General features: G+C 32.6%; 1 long non-coding RNA gene across 2 annotated transcripts in view; it reads right to left on the bottom strand.

The window, feature by feature from the left end:
- Positions 1 to 526: 526 nt before the first annotated feature.
- The window catches only part of LOC139964496 (uncharacterized), a 49,483-nt gene continuing 42,773 nt past the window's right edge, over positions 527 to 7,236 (bottom strand). For both annotated transcript variants that reach the window (XR_011791992.1, XR_011791993.1), the window contains exon 3: positions 527 to 3,318. This is a non-coding gene — a long non-coding RNA (uncharacterized lncRNA). The remainder of the gene's footprint in view (positions 3,319 to 7,236) is intronic.

Raw genomic sequence — 7,236 nt, 5'->3', positions numbered from 1 at the left:
TATGATGCCTGGTGGGTGATCCGAGTGTGAATGGATGAAGAGGGGGTTGTCGCCTGGTTTCCTGTAGGGGGCGAACGATCCATTAGCAAGGTTCATTGTAATGTCTAAGTAGTTCACTGCCTGCAGGTTGGTTGCAATGGTGACCTTCAGGCCAAGCTTGATGAAAAGTTGAGTGACCTCTTTTCGTTTCTTGTCGCCTAATCGGCCCAAGCGGGTCCTAAGTGCGGCCAGGCCGTCATCACGGTACAAGCCCACGTCAGCTGGGTTGAGGTGCTGTTTCAGATTGTGTAAGATGAAAAGGCCAACTAGTTCACACACTTCCGCCCCATATATATATATATATATATATATATATATATATATATATATACATACATATATATATATATACATACATATATATATATATATATATATATATATATTGAAATAAACCAGACTGAGGTGATTATTTGCTACCCATTCGACACAATTGGATACCATAACTGTTGAAATAAATAAAATAAAAGTAAAAATTTCATTGCTGTGTGTTTTAGCGATTCTTATAATATTATTTTTTATTTATATTAAGCATCGTTTGAATATAATACAGAGACGATACAACGTAATGCATGCAATTTACACTTAAAGTTTAACTTAGCTTCAAGTAAAATGTACACACAGTATATCAAAAGATACTTTTATATCGTGTTTGTTGTTCTTATTATTTTTGCTCGTGTATAGTTCTTCAAATACTTAACGCTTTGAGCCCGTTCTACTCATATTTAACTAAGTGGGATGCCATGCAACTAACGATATTTCACAGTGGTGGGTCAATCGACTTGGAACAAGTTGAAGCAGTAAAATGAAGACCACGCAAACCTTTTGGTTAAGGCACGGAGTGGTTAGCGGTGGTACTTATGCCTGCATATATACATATATATATATATATATATATATATATATATATATATATATATATATATATATATATATATATATATATATATATATATATATATATATATATATATATATGTATATATAAGTCTATATATGTATATATAAAATATATATATACATATATTCATTTGCCTTTTATATATATTCATTTGCCTTTGTCATTCACCTCCATTTCAATAACAAAGTCTATACAAGTATTCCTTTCGATATCCGGCTTGAGGAATCACAATTGATTTCGAGTTGGTTGAAATAATGTTTGACCTCTACAGCAAGGCAAATTTGTCACCAAAACAAAGTTTGTTGATCTCTATTTATAATTAGATGCAATCGTACTTCGGGGTTAAACATAAGCCCGTCCTAAAATTTAAACTTAAATGTCTATGTTTTTCTTAGATAACGGTTCTTTTGTTTATTCGTTGTACGCAAATGATCTTTGGAAATGTTTATACAATTTGATAGTTTAGAACCTTTATTATAGTTTCAGTAATGACTATTTCATCATTTTATGTTTAAACCATTTAACAATCTTATTTCTTTCACTTACCATTTACCATATCATTTGTTTAATCTTAACAAGAACTGTTTTTTGATGTACGCCTATTTATAAATATTTTATACTTATACTGGTTTAAAATAAATCGAAATCGAATACAGATTATGATGGTGCACCAGCACATGTTCTCATAACCGCATATTGTAATCATGCATGTGTATCATATATATAACCAAGGACATAATAACATAAAGTTTGGTACATAATTGGTTCAATCATTCAATAATATCACAAAATCTTTGAAACGGAAAGTTCCCTTCATGACCCAATTTTTTTAAAGGTCATCATGATAATGCCTCATTTGAACATAATAAAATTACTAGAATTTTCAAAAGTTCTTTCATCCAAGTTATAACCCGCCAAATGTTCTCCGAATTATTATGTCACCTTCAATGTTAATTATCGATAGGCCCTTATTACACCACACAGCGATATAAGCGTATATATATATATGGTAGAATTATATAACAAAAATATATAACAAAAATAATACAAGAGGATATTATACGTCACGAGCAGAAACATGAATGAACATTAGCGAATGTGATATAATATGTAGCAAGGGGAACATGACTGTACTCAGTCATGGCCATAGTTTAAACATAACCTATAGACAAAGGTCAGCGATTTACCGCTTAAATATGGTTACTCGTTAGAGTTTTGAGGGTCATTACACTGTGATGTCGATCATTGCTGAGCATGTATTTAGTAAGGAAAAACAACAGTTATAGTACCTTATGCATGTAGCATAACATTTAAAACAATATGCGTTGGTGTAAAGATTTAAAAAAGAAGCACTTTCAAAATGATGAAAGCAGTTCGTTATGACGTAGAAAGTACGACGACGACGACGACGTCGTGAGATGAGACGTTACTTCAGCTTTTAAGACAACTTGGTCATTCGCAAGAATAAAATGTACAATTATTGTTTCTGTTCCGTTTGCAAAAATCCCAGAAATGTTTGTATATTTTCGTAAAATTTAGTGACCGATTTTATTCAAAAGGCAAACCAAAAAAAAAAAAGCAAAACGAAAAGAAAGAAGAAGTGACGAAAAGGAAAGAAACAAAATAATTGCTGGTTTCCGATTATTTAGAAAACTAACAATTTGGAAGAAACAACAAAGTTGTGCAACATGGCATCTCATTAACACGCTATTCCATAATTAAGGCCCGTATAGTAAACAGACATCATGATACAATGAATGCAGCCATATATTGCAGTGAACGCATATAATATACTGAAGGCATATCGCAGTATGTGAAGTATGACTGGCCGCTATAACCACTTATATCAATATGACCATACTGTCAGTTGGGGTTATCCATTGACCTCATTCAAAATAGACCAATTTCGATCGAAACACCAATATTATGAAATCAGTAATTAACAAGGTATGCAAGGTATACTTAAAGTTCCCGATAAATCGTGGCGCAAGATACGCACTATAGTAGGTATACGATGATCCTTCCCTTGAAGAAGAAAAAAACAATATAACAACAAAGTAAGAAAGAGAAAACAAAGAATGATAAAGATGATGAAAAAATGACCACCTCTTTAACATTTTCCTAAATTATATTCCCATTCTGGTTACATTACTAAAAAGTCTCCTACTTATTTACAATTTCCGTTTTTACTCGATTAAATCCAATCGGCGTCCCATGCAAGAGTTCTGCGATTCTTTTTGTCTCTGAATAAAATGCTGGTGTGTCCTTGGAGTACTGATCATTGAGCGAGTCACGTGTTCTCATCATCAAAAACCAACATCATTAACTCGATTCTTCTTCCTCTTCGATCAAATTGTTCGAGCTAGCCAAAGGCGATGCTGTAGACAAAAACATATACATATATGGATTAAGCTAAATATCTCAAATTATATATATATATATATATATATATATATATATATATATATATATATATATATATATATATATATATATATATATATATATATATATATATATAAATATATAAATATATATATATATATATATATATATATATAAATATATATATATATGTCATATATATATGTCACATATATGTCACTAGCACCCTTTAAATATTTCCAGCTTACATTCGTTTGAAAGACTTGTCGACTTCTCTGTCGGTATCTCTTCCAGGGCCAACATAGATAACTAACTCCGTAACTCAACTACATAAGGTTGTTTGAAGCTATCTAATATTTAACTATAGATGTGAAATTTGGAAGAAGTAGAATATTTGGAATCCAGTTTTCAAGACAACATTTGCTAGGCCTATATATTAAATTACACGTTGTTTTGCCTAGAGAGATAATACAATATATATATTTGCTGGTTGATATTATGTACATATCCATATTTGTTAACTATATTTATAACCAGCAAAATATGGTTAGCTACTGACTCATCTAAGCTCCTGTTCTATTTTATTGTTGTTATTATTATTATTATTTATTTCTCTGTTACCATATATACGGTACGCATGAGTTACAAGCGGTACAACACTGCAATATAGTAACGTTGTACACCTGTGCTATTGGAATCAGTTGATTCAAAGGAATTGTTGATGCTTTGTCAACAAGTTTGCCAAACCTTACTAGAAGTTCTAAAAATAACAGGCGTAGATCGGGGGGTGGGGATGTATCAACATTTGACTATTGGGGTTGGCCCATGTAATTATTTCCCCCCCCCCCCCTCCCCTCAATTATATGGATATGTGTGAGCCCGAAGTACAGTTTTTCTCCACATGAAAAATAAAGATAATTTAAGAAAGCGTTCATTTGTAACATGTTTTATATTTTGAAACAAGGTTACAAGATCGGGGAATGGGGATGTATCCCCTAACATTTCTCTGAGGTGTGACCAATGCAATCATCTCCCCGGTTTTATAGATAGACCATAACAAATTTTATATCGTTAGAAAGCTAAAAGAAACGTCAATACTGTAATGTACGTGACTATGTCGCTATGACTGTGTCTGTAGCTCGGTAGAGTTGGTACTATCGCTGTCCTTGGGGGTAATATTACTTGCTTGGCTGTTAACGGAAGCCTAGCTCCTCTTCTTAAGAAGCTCCACCCAATGAAACGATGAAAAAGTTATGTTGATTTCAAGATGATATATTCTCTCCGACTCATAAATAGATTATACAGCTCCTAACAGACACCTTTGGTCTCTCATTGAAAGATTGACTGAATAGGATAAGATTTGTGTTGAATTGTTACAAATTTCTTCATATGAAAGTTTGGTATTTTCATTTTCTCTTCCCAAATATGAATATTTTGTGTGATATATGTGAGGATAAAGAGCACAAAATGATCTCCAAGTTGCACTTTTTGCATTATTCAATATCTCGATTTTTAAAAATATCTCAAGGGGACAGCCCCTCCCCTCAAGCCCCCCTCCCCGGCGATCGCTTGGCGTGGTTCGCAGCCCCTCATCTCAAAATATGTGGATAACCTAACCCCACCCCACCCCCCTTCCCATGTAAAAAAGAAATCTACGCCACTGCGCCATTGATCAAACTGGACATCATCCTAATTTTTCACAAGCGTAACAGTTGAGATTGTTGTGATGAACATTAGACTCCGACCTAAAACAGCAAACAAATGACTCCATTTGGGTGATATCTAAGTTAAAACGTAGTGTAGTACCTGGGACTGTCATTTTGCAAATCTGTGATGTCATAATGTTAACATCAGGTTCTGAAAAGTTTGACGTTCTCTTTGTTTACCAATTTTCAAAATGAGGGTAAGCAATGAATTGACACTGAAACCAATGTAATTATTAGGTAACGAGCTCAAATACTTTTAGCTATAGAATTTACAAGACCAATTTTCATTACAGAGACTAAATATTGTGATATGTACGACAAAACATAAAGAAGAAAATAAACCATTGAAGCACATGTTTTGCTAGATGACGTCATATTTCGACTTACTCAAGTCTTCAGCTTTGTGTATGAACAGTGACGGTACATTACACCTATAGAATAGTATTTTGATAGCTGTTTTGTGAAGTTATTTACCACAGTTTTCACTATCATATAGAACAATGATGATGGTTGTCGGGTGTGAATCTCCTTTAAATAACAAAGCAAAGCACATGTATTGCTAGATGACGTCATATTTCGACTTACTCAAGTCTTCAGCTTTGTGTATGAACAGTGACGGTACATTACACCTATAGAATAGTATTTTGATAGCTGTTTTGTGAAGTTATTTACCACAGTTTTCACTATCATATAGAACAATGATGATGGTTGTCGGGTGTGAATCTCCTTTCAATAACAAAACAAAGCACATGTATTGCTAGATGACGTCATATTTCGACTTACTCAAGTCTTCAGCTTTGTGTATGAACAGTGACGGTACATTACACCTATAGAATAGTATTTTGATAGCTGTTTTGTGAAGTTATTTACCACAGTTTTCACTATCATATAGAACAATGATGATGGTTGTCGGGTGTGAATCTCCTTTCAATAACAAAACAAAGCACATTTACTGAGAGTAACGTCATATGTCGGCTTACTCAAGTCTTCAGCTTTGTGTATGAACAGTAACGGAACATTAAACCTGTTTCATACAGTATCTCCTAAATAGTTTTTTGATAGCTGTTTTGTTAAGTTGTTTGCCACAGTTATCACTTTCACTGACGGAACATTAATCTGTTCATATCTCCCAAATAAAATATTTTTTGGGGATAGATATTTGATGAAGTTGTTGACCACAGTTATCCCTTCCATAGACTCTAATGCTGACTATTGTCGTGTTTGTGTCTTCTCTAATGAATGAATCGTTCAATTTGTTCCTTGTTGAAAAATTGATGCCAACCAAATTTTACACCGCAGAAATTCTATTCCTTTTCATCTTTCATTTTAATAGTGAAAAGGAAAGTTGATTATCCAAGATAATTACCAATATTCTTTGCCATGAAATGTCAATGGCATAACATTGACATACCTATCAATTCGTAAACTAAAAACCCTCGCCTTTCAAGCTTCAATATTTAAACTTTACAGTTTACCCATCAAGTTTTTTCGTCTTCACAAATTGATATAAATTAATAATTTTCAGAGGGATCTAATATTTACTGATTGCACTCAACGGGACCATTAATCAGTCAATAATTGATGTGATATATATATATATATATATATATATATATATATATATATATATATATATATTCAGATGTGATAAGAAACTTGTCGGCCGACACTTATGTTTTTCGTTAGTATAATTTCAGCAGTGTTTAAGTTTTGAAAATATGCCAATAACTACTGTGTTATCTGATCGATTGCAGGTGCATTTGAAAAGTCTAAGGCTGACATAAGTACTAGTACTTCTGGCTAATTCATATGAAATTGAAACTAGATCGACTGATGTTTAAGGGCCATAAATATTCCCCCTAGTAAATGTAAAAAACTATAAAAATGTCTTTTACTTTTAAACGTCAACTTTGCATCCTTTTGTTGTAACCCTTCAAAAGCTTAAACTTGATTGCTTAATTGCCTAAAGAAATCCTCCTCAAATTTCAAGGGGAAACTATATTTCTGATCAATTTAATGATTAATAGCATGCTACAATAGAATAAACTGATATTTTGTAAAAAATGTGAAAACAAACACAGCTACATTGATACTTTTTGTATAAAAAAAATTAAATCTTTTAGAAATGATATTTAAACAACTGTGGTTCATCAATTAAAGTGACTGAACTATATATTCTAATATACAGACCATGTAGGTTAGTTC

Source organism: Apostichopus japonicus, chromosome 23 (assembly GCF_037975245.1).
Source record: "Apostichopus japonicus isolate 1M-3 chromosome 23, ASM3797524v1, whole genome shotgun sequence".
In the NCBI taxonomy this organism is placed as follows: Eukaryota; Metazoa; Echinodermata; class Holothuroidea; order Aspidochirotida; family Stichopodidae; genus Apostichopus; species Apostichopus japonicus.
Note: the sequence above shows the minus strand (reverse complement) of the source record. Positions and strands in the feature narration are given on the sequence as shown.